The sequence below is a fragment of the Rhipicephalus microplus genome, unplaced genomic scaffold (genome assembly GCF_043290135.1).
Source record: "Rhipicephalus microplus isolate Deutch F79 unplaced genomic scaffold, USDA_Rmic scaffold_618, whole genome shotgun sequence".
Taxonomy (NCBI): Eukaryota; Metazoa; Arthropoda; class Arachnida; order Ixodida; family Ixodidae; genus Rhipicephalus; species Rhipicephalus microplus.
Window position 1 is genome coordinate 27,501 of NW_027465176.1, and position 11,876 is coordinate 39,376.

The 11,876-nt window shown below is 60.5% G+C and overlaps 1 non-coding gene across 1 annotated transcript; it reads right to left on the minus strand.

Moving 5' to 3' along the window:
* Nucleotides 1-1,073: 1,073 nt before the first annotated feature.
* LOC142795318 (small subunit ribosomal RNA) lies at nt 1,074-2,888 on the minus strand. Its single transcript, XR_012892938.1, has one exon. It is a non-coding gene; the product is annotated as a small subunit ribosomal RNA (ribosomal RNA).
* Nucleotides 2,889-11,876: the final 8,988 nt, after the last annotated feature.

An 11,876-nucleotide genomic window follows, 5' to 3' on the forward strand; every position in this document is an offset into this window, starting at 1 on the left:
CGAAGTCGGTGCCAAGGACCACTTTCGGCGCCGGAGCCGCGTACGAGCCTACTCGAGGCGGAAGAACGAAGCCAGCAAGGGCCTGGCCGCAAGTGCGTTCAATTGTCGGGACGTCCAAGTCCCTCGTTCTTCCGTGCTTCCTCTTTCGGCAAGTCGTTGCGGCACCTTCCCAAAGCGCGCAGACCCGCTAATCGCGACGAGCGCGACGTGGCCGTGCCGCCTTTCCCTCGGCAGCAAGCAAAACGCCTGGCAACGTCGACGCTCCCCTAACCGCGATCTCGCACCGTGTTTCGTGTGGCGAATTCAAAAGCCGGCCGGCGCTGCTGCAACCATTACGGTCGGTACGCATACGCCGCGGAGGGCGGGACGGTCATCGGAGCGTGCGGTTCCTCCATCGAGTACTGCGCACCTCGGCCGTCGCATCGCCGTGCCATGACCGGCCGCGCGTCAACGCGAACCGGTGCCAGCGAGATCCCTCGCCTGCAAGAACCGACCGGCAGCCTCCGTCACCCGAGGACGCGGAGGCGCTTGCCGCGGACGGCGGGACGGTATGCACTGGTGCACAGCGGACCCGTCACATCGCCAGTTCCTTGACCGACCGCCGACGCTTGTGCCGTTCCTCTCGTACTTGGCAGTCGCCGCGCGATTGTCGGGTCTCGTTCTTGCACGCTCGAACGGTCGGGAGGGCACTCGGCTGGCGTTTCGGGAACGCGCAGCCTCGCCTTCTACCGACGTAACCACGACTCGCCGTTCGCGCTCCGCCGCTCCTGTTTACAGTACTAGGCGGTCCCGCAGCGGTCGGGTCGCGCATTTCGAGCGCTTCGAGCCACGGTGCAGTGGCGGGTCGAAAGCCGACCTATGAGTGCGTTGCGCCGTTTGTACCCGCGTCCGCCACCTGGCCGACCGTCCAAGGTCGCGGTGTTGGCGTCCGCTGGGCGCAACAATTTGTCACGGGGTGCCGCTCCACATTCAGGCAGCCCCGTGGGGAAAAGCCGACCCCGCGTCCAAACGGGGTCAGCGGCAGAAAGTGTCGGGCGCAGACGCAGCTGAGGCGCTCACCCTTCACAATCCGTTAATGATCCTTCCGCAGGTTCACCTACGGAAACCTTGTTACGACTTTTACTTCCTCTAAATGATCAAGTTTGGTCATCTTTCCAACAGACCGGCGCAACCGAAAGGCCGCGCCGGACATCGGTCCGAAGACCTCACTAAATCATTCAATCGGTAGTAGCGACGGGCGGTGTGTACAAAGGGCAGGGACGTAATCAACGCGAGCTTATGACTCGCGCTTACTGGGAATTCCTCGTTCAAGGGGAACAATTGCAAGCCCCTATCCCAATCACGAAAGAAGTTCCACGGGTTACCCAGTCTTTTCAGACAGGGATAAAGACACGCTGCTTCCTTCAGTGTAGCGCGCGTGCGGCCCCGGACATCTAAGGGCATCACAGACCTGTTATTGCTCTGTTTCGTGCGGCTAGGAGCCGCTTGTCCCTCTAAGAAGGTTGTAAGGTGCTGGGAACCCCGCACCTATTTAATAGGCTAGAGTCTCGTTCGTTATCGGAATTAACCAGACAAATCGCTCCACCAACTAAGAACGGCCATGCACCACCATCCACCGAATCAAGAAAGAGCTCTCAATCTGTCAATCCTCCCAGTGTCCGGGCCGGGTAAGTTTTCCCGTGTTGAGTCAAATTAAGCCGCAGGCTCCACTCCTGGTGGTGCCCTTCCGTCAATTCCTTTAAGTTTCAGCTTTGCAACCATACTTCCCCCGGAACCCAAATACTTTGGTTTCCCGGAAGCTGCCCGCCGAGTCATTTGAGTAACTCAGGCGGATCGCTGGTTGGCATCGTTTATGGTCAGAACTAGGGCGGTATCTGATCGCCTTCGAACCTCTGACTTTCGTTCTTGATCAATGAAAACATTCTTGGCAAATGCTTTCGCAGTAGTTCGTCTTGCGACGGTCCAAGAATTTCACCTCTAGCGCCGCAATACGAATGCCCCCGTCCGTCCCTCTTAATCATTACCTCGTATTCCAAAAACCAACAGAACAGAAACGAGGTCTTGTTCTATTATTCCATGCAAGTTTATTCAGGCGACTCGCCTGCGTTGAGCACTCTAATTTTTTCAAAGTAAAAGCACCGGCCATCTCGAGGCACACAATGAAGTGCACCAAGAAAGAACCGGCATGATGTTCAGTCCGAGCCGTCGCATCGGGTAGATGCACTACTCGTCTGGAACTGAGATCCAACTACGAGCTTTTTAACCGCAGCAGCTTTAGTATACGCTATTGGAGCTGGAATTACCGCGGCTGCTGGCACCAGACTTGCCCTCCAATTGATCCTCGTTAAAGGATTTAGAGTGTACTCATTTCAATTACGGGGCCTCAAAAGAGTCCCGTATTGTTATTTTTCGTCACTACCTCCCCGTGCCGGGAGTGGGTAATTTGCGCGCCTGCTGCCTTCCTTGGATGTGGTAGCCGTTTCTCAGGCTCCCTCTCCGGAATCGAACCCTGATTCTCCGTTACCCGTAACAACCATGGTAAGCAAGTAACCTACCATCGAAAGTTGATAAGGCAGACACTTGAAAGAAACGTCGCCGGCTCGTGGCCATGCGATCAGCACAAAGTTATCCAGAGTCACCACACAATACGGGCCGAAACCCGATCGATCTTGGTCTAATAAAAGCACCCGTTACCCAAAGGGCTCCAGGCTCACTGCATGTATTAGCTCTAGAATTGCCACAGTTATCCAAGTAGGAAGAAACGATCTAAGGAACCATAACTGATTTAATGAGCCATTCGCGGTTTCGCCTTATTTCGGCATGTACTTAGACATGCATGGCTTAATCTTTGAGACAAGCATATGATTACTGGCAGGATCAACCAGGTAATCGTTCGACTGCGCGTCCGTCCTCGCCCTCGGCGGGCCGGACGCAGTCTGTGTGCGGCGGAGGCCACCTTCAGGCGCCCCAACACGCTTATTTTGCACTCCGAGATGACGGCGTTCGAGCTCGCTACGGCACAACCTTCCCGAAAGACGAGTGGGAGCCGTGCGGCAAGAAGCACGTTCATGCTCGCTCTTTTTCGTTGCATCGACTCGGTCGCGCCGTGCGGGTTGCCCAAGCCCGCTGCACTGTCGGTGGACCGGCCGGAACTAGCAACGGAGCCGAGACTGCAAAGCCGCCAGACGACGGGTCACGCCCGCGTCTTCGGCGCTTTCGCATCTGAATCGCCCGAGGACGACACGGAACACACCTCGATATCGTGGTAAAACGGCACCGTCCGACAACCAGCCCCTAACGCATCAAGCGGATGAGGCTGCAGACGACTGCCGTGGATTCCCCTGGAGCAGACCCGAGGACACGCTTGACGAGGCCGAAGCCCGCCGCATATCAGACACCCGGTCGCTTTCGCGTACGCCGCTCACGAGAACCCCCACATAATAGCAGCGATAAGTACCCAGACCTCCTTGGGCCCTAATACGAGCGTACTCGAGAAAATTTCACCGCGGGTGTGCCCCGAAACGTGTGGCATGTTGAGCGTGCCACAAGTCTACGTCGCTCTCAAACCCGCCGAGGTCGTAGAATTTGCGACCCTACTCACGAAATTCCCACCGAGGATACGGCCGCAAACGTACCGCACCTTGGGTAGGCCACGAGTTTGTGCAACACTACGCTGACGGCACAGCACCGAGGTCGTGCGCGCACGCACGGGAAAATTCCGCCGCGGTTTCTGCCGAAAACGTGAGGCACCACGACTCTCCGCAAGTTCGCGTCGACTGCGAAAGACCGAAGTCGTGAACGACGTGTCCGCTACTCGCCGCCGACACGCTGGACACCAAACGTACAACGACTCGACGGCGTCGTAGAGGCCCACGACGCGGTTTTCCTTAACGACGTCTCGGCGTGGCACCGACAGGTTAGAACGGCCGACCAACGTTCCCTGTCCGCCGTTCGGCTCAGTCGAAGGGCTCGGCGACTTCGGCAACGCTGCGAAGCCGCACGGTGACGCACGCCATGTCCCCATTTTTTTTTTTCTTTCTGCGTCTGCCGGGGTGCCCCTATAATAGCAGCGATAAGCACCCAGACCGCCGTGGGTCGCTCGCCCCGGCTGACGTGGTTTTTCGTACTCCTGCGGCGGTCGCCGTCAAGCACGTCCAAATACGCTACTTTCGTGGGCGCATTCACGCTCTTTCGCTTCGCCGGAGTGCCAGCACTCACTCTGCCAAAAACGGCGAACATCCGAGCGGCGGTTCCCACTTTTGCGTCGGCGTCGCAAACCCCGCCCCGGCAGACGAGGTTTGCCGTACTCGTGCGACGGTGGCCGGCGGGCACGTCGAAAGACGCCGATATCGTGCGCGAATTGGCGCACCTTGGCTTCACCGGAGTGCCGCCACTGACTCCTCCAAAAACGGCGAAGATCCGAGCGGCGCTTCCCACTTTCGCATCGGCGTCCCGAACTCCGCCCCGGCTGACGCGGTTTACCGTACTCGTGCGACGGTCGCCGGCGAGCACGTGGAAAGACGCCGATATCGTGCCCGAATCGGCTCCGTTCGGCTTCGCCGGAGTGCCAGCACTGGCTCGGCGAAAGACGACGAACATCCGAGCGACGGTTCTCACTATTGCGTACGCGTCGCAAACCCCGCCCCGGCAGACGCACTTTGCCGTACTCGTGCGACGGTCGCCGGCGAGCACGTAGAAAGACGCCGATATCGTGCCGGAATCGGCCCCGTTTGGCTTCGCCGGAGTGCCAGCACTCACTCGGCCACAAACGGCGAACATCCGAGCGGCGGTTCCCACTTAGCCGTCGGCGTCCCGAACTCCGCCCCGGCAGACGCGGTTGCCGAGCTCGTGCGACTAGCGACCGCGAAGCCGTCTCGCGACGCCGCTTTCGTGCGCGGCTCCCACTGCGACCTGGGTCACCCGAGGTCGACGAGCAAAAAAGAATGTCGAAAAAAATTTTTTTTTTTTTTGCGTCTGCCGGGGTGCCCCTATAATAGCAGCGATAAGCACCCAGACCGCCATGGGTCGCTCGCCCCGGCTGACGTGGTTTTTCGTTTTCCTGCGGTGGTCGTCGTCAAGCACGTCCAAACACGCCACTTTCGTGGGCGCATTCGCGCTCTTTCGCTTCGCCGGAGTGCCAGCACTCACTCTGCCAAAAACGGCGAACATCCGAGCGGCGGTTCCCACTTTTGCGTCGGCGTCGCAAACCCCGCCCCGGCAGACGAGGTTTGCCGTACTCGTGCGACGGTGGCCGGCGGGCACGTCGAAAGACGCCGATATCGTGCGCGAATTGGCGCACCTTGGCTTCACCGGAGTGCCGCCACTGACTCCTCCAAAAACGGCGAAGATCCGAGCGGCGCTTCCCACTTTCGCATCGGCGTCCCGAACTCCGCCCCGGCTGACGCGGTTTACCGTACTCGTGCGACGGTCGCCGGCGAGCACGTGGAAAGACGCCGATATCGTGCCCGAATCGGCTCCGTTCGGCTTCGCCGGATTGCCAGCACTGGCTCGGCGAAAGACGACGAACATCCGAGCGACGGTTCTCACTATTGCGTACGCGTCGCAAACCCCGCCCCGGCAGACGCACTTTGCCGTACTCGTGCGACGGTCGCCGGCGAGCACGTAGAAAGACGCCGATATCGTGCCGGAATCGGCCCCGTTTGGCTTCGCCGGAGTGCCAGCACTCACTCGGCCACAAACGGCGAACATCCGAGCGGCGGTTCCCACTTAGCCGTCGGCGTCCCGAACTCCGCCCCGGCAGACGCGGTTGCCGAGCTCGTGCGACTAGCGACCGCGAAGCCGTCTCGCGACGCCGCTTTCGTGCGCGGCTCCCACTGCGACCTGGGTCACCCGAGGTCGACGAGCAAAAAAGAATGTCGAAAAAAATTTTTTTTTTTTTTTTGCGTCTGCCGGGGTGCCCCTATAATAGCAGCGATAAGCACCCAGACCGCCATGGGTCGCTCGCCCCGGCTGACGTGGTTTTTCGTTTTCCTGCGGTGGTCGTCGTCAAGCACGTCCAAACACGCCACTTTCGTGGGCGCATTCGCGCTCTTTCGCTTCGCCGGAGTGCCAGCACTCACTCTGCCAAAAACGGCGAACATCCTAGTGGCGGTTCCCACTTTTGCGTCGGCGTCGCCAACCCCGCCCCGGCATACGCGGTTTGCCGTACTCGTGCGGCGGTGGCCGGCGGGCACGTCGAAAGACACCGATATCGTGCGCGAGTCGATGCTTCTTGGTCTCGCAGGAGGGCCGCCACTCACTCCTGCAAAAACGGCGAAGATCCGAGCGGCGCTTCCCACTTTTTCGTCGGCGTCGCAAACCTCGCCCCGGCAGACGCGCTTTGCCGTACTCGTGCGACGGTCGCCGGCGAGCACGTCGAAATACGCCGATATCGTGCCCGAATCGGCCCCGTTTCGCTTCGCCGGAGTGCCAGCACTCGCTCGGCCAAAGACGACGAACATCCGAGCGACGGTTCCCACTATTGCGTACGCGTCGCGAACCCCGCCCCGGCAGACGCGGTTTGCCGTACTCGTGCGGCGGTGGCCGGCGGGCACGTCGAAAGACGCCGATATCGTGCACGAATTGGCGCTCCTTGGCTTCACCGGAGTGCCAGCACTCACTCGGCCAAAAACGGCGAACATCCGAGCAGCGGTACCCACTTAGCCGTCGGCATCCCGAACTCCGCGCCGGCTGACGCGGTTGCCGAGCTCGTGCGACTAGCGACCGCGAACGCGTCTCGCGACGCCGCTTTCGTGCGCGGCTCCCATTGCGACCTGGGTTACCCGAGCTCGACCAGCAAAAAAGAAGGTCGAAAATTTTTTTTTTTTTTTCTGCGTCTGCCGGGGTGCCCCTATAATAGCAGCGATAAGCACCCAGACCGCCGTGTGTCGCTCGCCCCGGCTGACGTGGTTTTTCGTACTCCTGCAGCGGTCGCCGTCACGCACGTCCAAATACGCCACTTTCGTGGGCGCATTCGCGCTCTTTCGCGTCGCCGGAGTGCCAGCACTCACTCTGCCAAAAACGGCCAACATCCGAGCGGCGGTTCCCACTTTTGCGTCGGCGTCGTAAACCCCGCCCCGGCAGACGCGGTTTGCCCTACTCGTGCGACGGTCGCCGGCGAGCGCGTCGAAAGACGCCGATATCGTGCGCTAATTGGCGCTCCTTGGCTTCTCCGGAGTGCCGCCACTCACTCCTCCAAAAACGGCGAAGATCCGAGCGGCGTTCTCCACTTTCGCATCGGCGTCCCGAACTCCGCCCGGGCTGACGCGGTTTACCGTACTCGTGCGACGGTCGCCGGCGGGCACGTCGAAAGACGCCGATATCGTGCCGTAATCGGCCCCGTTTGGCTTCGCCCGTGTGCCAGCACTCACTCGGCCAAAAACGGCGAACATCCGAGCAGCGTTTCCCACTTTCGCATCGGCGTCCCGAAGCCCGCCCCGGCAGACGCGGTTTGCCCTACTCGAGCGACGGTCGCCGGCGATCACGTCGAAAGGCGCCGAATTCGTGCACGAATCGATGCTTCTTGGTCTCGCAGGAGGGCCGCCACTCACTCCTGCAAAAACGGCGAAGATCCGAGTTGCGCTTCCCACTTTTTCGTCGGCGTCCCGAACTACGCCCCGGCTGACGCGGTTTACCGTACTCGTGCGACGGTCGCCGGCGGGCACTTCAAAATACGCCGATTTCGTGGGCGCATTCACGCTGTTTCGCTTCCCCGGAGTGCCAACACTCACTCTGCCGAAAGCGGCGATCATCCGAGCGGCGGTTCCCACTTTTGCGTCGGCTTCGCAAACGGCGCCCCGGCAGACGCGCTCGTGCGACGTACTCGTGCGACGGTCGCCGGCGAGCACGTCGAAAGACGCCGATATCGTGCTCGAATCGACCCCGTTTCGCTTCGCCGGAGTGCTGCCAGTCACGGCGCAGAAAACGGCGAACAAGTGTTTTTTTTTTTTTTTTTCCTAGAATTTGTGTTATAGAAGGCACATTTGATATCGGACGATAATTTTCAACTTTATCACGCGCACCGATTTTCGTGTAGAGGTTTGCAAGTTTATGGGAATTTCTCCACTTGGAATAATGCGATTTAGTAGTACTACGAGAACTTCATGGATGTACTCAAGGGTACGGGGCAAGTCAGTTACGTCAACACCTGCAGATTTTTTACACTTCAAACTGAAAATTGTTGGTTGTGAGTCCTCGTGTGATATTAAAGGCCGATTCGCTAACACATAGAACAAAGAAAGAAAGGAAGAAAAAACGCCCGCGCTCGCTCAAGAAACCTGGGTTCGCAACAAGTGGCAACAACAAGCAACCGAGCGAGTGCGCCAAAACCCGTGGCGGCCGAACAAACGCGAAGTCCCAACCGCGTCAGCCGGGGCGGCACGGGACAGGAAAAATCACTTCAGCCGGGGCGGCGGGGCACCGAATAAACCTCGTCACCTCGTCGCAGGATAAAAGAGGAAACAAAAAGTCTAAACAGCGTCTGCTGGAGCGAATGCGTAATAAAACAACAACAACAACAAAAAAAAAAAACACCCGCGCTCAAGAAGTCTGCAATCACCACAAAAGGCGACTGTGACCGAGCAGCGTCAGCCGGGGCCGTGCGGAAACGGAAAAACCGCGACTACCGGGGCGTCGAGGCACCGAAAAATCCACTTCAGCCGCGGCGAAAAAAAAAAACAAAAAGAAAGACGGAGGGGGGGGGGGGGGAACCACGTCTGCCGGGGCGAAGGAAAAAAAAAAACGCGTCTGCCGGGGCGAGCCCGGGTGCGGCACCACCGGGAAAACTGTGGCAAACAGACATGGCGATCGAGTGAGTGGGCCGCCAGCCAGGCTCAGCCAAAAAGTGCAAAGTCCGAACTGCGTCAGCCGGGGCGGCAAAAACCACGTCAGCCGGGGCGGCGCAAAAAACCGCGTCTGCCGGGGCGGCACGAAACCGCGTCAGCCGGGGCGGCGCGAAAACTGCGTCAGCCGGGGCGAAAGAAAAAAAAAAAAAAACGCGTCTGCCGGGGCGAGCCCGGGTGCGGCACCACCGGGAAAACTGTGGCAAACAGACATGGCGATCGAGTGAGTGGGCCGCCAGCCAGGCACAGCCGAAAAGTGCAAAGTCCGAACCGTGTCAGCCGGGGCGGCAAAAAACCGCGTCAGCCGGGGCGGCGCAAAAAACCGCGTCTGCCGGGGCGGCACGAAACCGCGTCAGCCGGGGCGGCGCGAAAACTGCGTCAGCCGGGGCGAGCCCGGGTGCGGCACCACCGGGAAAACTGTGGCAAACAGACATGGCGATCGAGTGAGTGGGCCGCCAGCCAGGCTCAGCCAAAAAGTGCCAAGTCCGAACTGCGTCAGCCGGGGCGGCAAAAAACCGCGTCAGCCGGGGCGGCGCAAAAAACCGCGTCTGCCGGGGCGGCGCGAAAACCGCGTCTGCCGGGGCGGCGCGAAAACTGCGTCAGCCGGGGCGAAAGAAAAAAAAAACGCGTCTGCCGGGGCGAGCCCGGGTGCGGCACCACCGGGAAAACTGTGGCAAACAGACATGGCGATCGAGTGAGTGGGCCGCCAGCAAGGCTCAGCCAAAAAGTGCTAAGTCCGAACTGCGTCAGCTGGGGCGGCAAAAAACCGCGTCTGCCGGGGCGGCACGAAACCGCGTCAGCCGGGGCGGCGCGAAAACCGCGTCTGCCGGGGCGGCACGAAACCGCGTCAGCCGGGGCGGCGCGAAAACTGCGTCAGCCGGGGCGAGCCCGGGTGCGGCACCACCGGGAAAACTGTGGCAAACAGACATGGCGATCGAGTGAGTGGGCCGCCAGCCAGGCACAGCCGAAAAGTGCTAAGTCCGAACTGCGTCAGCCGGGGCGGCAAAAACCGCGTCAGCCGGGGCGGCGCGAAAACCGCGTCTGCCGGGGCGGCACGAAACCGCGTCAGCCGGGGCGGCGCGAAAACTGCGTCAGCCGGGGCGAGCCCGGGTGCGGCACCACCGGGAAAACTGTGGCTAACAGACATGGCGATCGAGTGAGTGGGCCACCAGCCAGGCTCAGCCAAAAAGTGCTAAGTCCGAACTGCGTCAGCCGGGGCGGCAAAAACCGCGTCAGCCGGGGCGGCGCAAAAAACCGCGTCTGCCGGGGCGGCACGAAACCGCGTCAGCCGGGGCGGCGCGAAAACTGCGTCAGCCGGGGCGAAAGAAAAAAAAAAAAACGCGTCTGCCGGGGCGAGCCCGGGTGCGGCACCACCGGGAAAACTGTGGCAAACAGACATGGCGATCGAGTGAGTGGGCCGCCAGCCAGGCACAGCCGAAAAGTGCCAAGTCCGAACTGCGTCAGCCGGGGCGGCAAAAAAACCGCGTCAGCCGGGGCGGCGCAAAAAACCGCGTCTGCCGGGGCGGCACGAAACCGCGTCAGCCGGGGCGGCGCGAAAACTGCGTCAGCCGGGGCGAGCCCGGGTGCGGCACCACCGGGAAAACTGTGGCAAACAGACATGGCGATCGAGTGAGTGGGCCGCCAGCCAGGCTCAGCCAAAAAGTGCCAAGTCCGAACTGCGTCAGCCGGGGCGGCGCAAAAAACCGCGTCTGCCGGGGCGGCGCGAAAACCGCGTCTGCCGGGGCGGCGCGAAAAACTGCGTCAGCCGGGGCGAAAGAAAAAAAAACGCGTCTGCCGGGGCGAGCCCGGGTGCGGCACCACCGGGAAAACTGTGGCAAACAGACATGGCGATCGAGTGAGTGGGCCGCCAGCAAGGCTCAGCCAAAAAGTGCCAAGTCCGAACTGCGTCAGCCGGGGCGGCAAAAAACCGCGTCTGCCGGGGCGGCACGAAACCGCGTCAGCCGGGGCGGCGCGAAAACCGCGTCTGCCGGGGCGGCACGAAACCGCGTCAGCCGGGGCGAGCCCGGGTGCGGCACCACCGGGAAAAACTGTGGCAAACAGACATGGCGATCGAGTGAGTGGGCCGCCAGCCAGGCACAGCCGAAAAGTGCTAAGTCCGAACTGCGTCAGCCGGGGCGGCAAAAACCGCGTCAGCCGGGGCGGCGCAAAAACCGCGTCTGCCGGGGCGAATGCAAAAAAAACAAAGAAAAAAGCCCGCGCTTAATCAAAAGAAAACAAAGAAAAAAGCTTGCGCTTAATCAAAAGAAAACAAACAAAAAAAGTTCGCGCTTAAGCCTGGCGGTGGAACCACCGGGGCAAACAGACCTGGCGATCGAGTGAGTGGGCCGCCAGCCGGGGTGAGCCAAAAAGTGCAAAGTCGGAACCGCGTCAGCCGGGGCGGCGCGAAAACCGCGTCAGCCGGGGCGGCGCAAAAACTGCGTCAGCCGGGGCGGCACGGAAAAACGAAAACCGCGTCAGCCGGGGCGGCACGGAAAAACGAAAACCACGTCAGCCGGGGCGACATCAAAATGAGGAAAAAAAAAAAAAAACTGCCTTAGGACACCTGCGTACACTTTCATGCGTTTGGGCATATCTCTCTGTAACACGCGCGCCCCTCGTTACGCGCGGCACTCTGTTTTCTCCGACACCCATATTTCGGCGGCATGTGGCACGCGCGCCCGTCCCTACGCACGGCACACCGCAGTGCTTTCTCGATATTTTTCTTTTCCTCCAACACCGTCATCTATAGGCTTTTAGTGACCTGTTGCTCGTGGCAAAAGTTCGCTAGCTCTGACACCTCTTGCATGCGCACCGTTTTTGCGCACGGTGCTATGCCGCAAAGCACGGCAGTCGCATGCGTTTCTCTCAGGCACCTCTTTTTTGACACAACGCTGTGGTGCTTAGAAACACACCCGCCGCTTTTGCGCACAGAACTCCACCGTACAGCACGGTAGTCACGTTTGTTCCACACGAACAGCAGTGTGCATCGTGCTACGACACTTTGAAAGCTTTTTCTTCCGAGTCTCGACCGCGCTG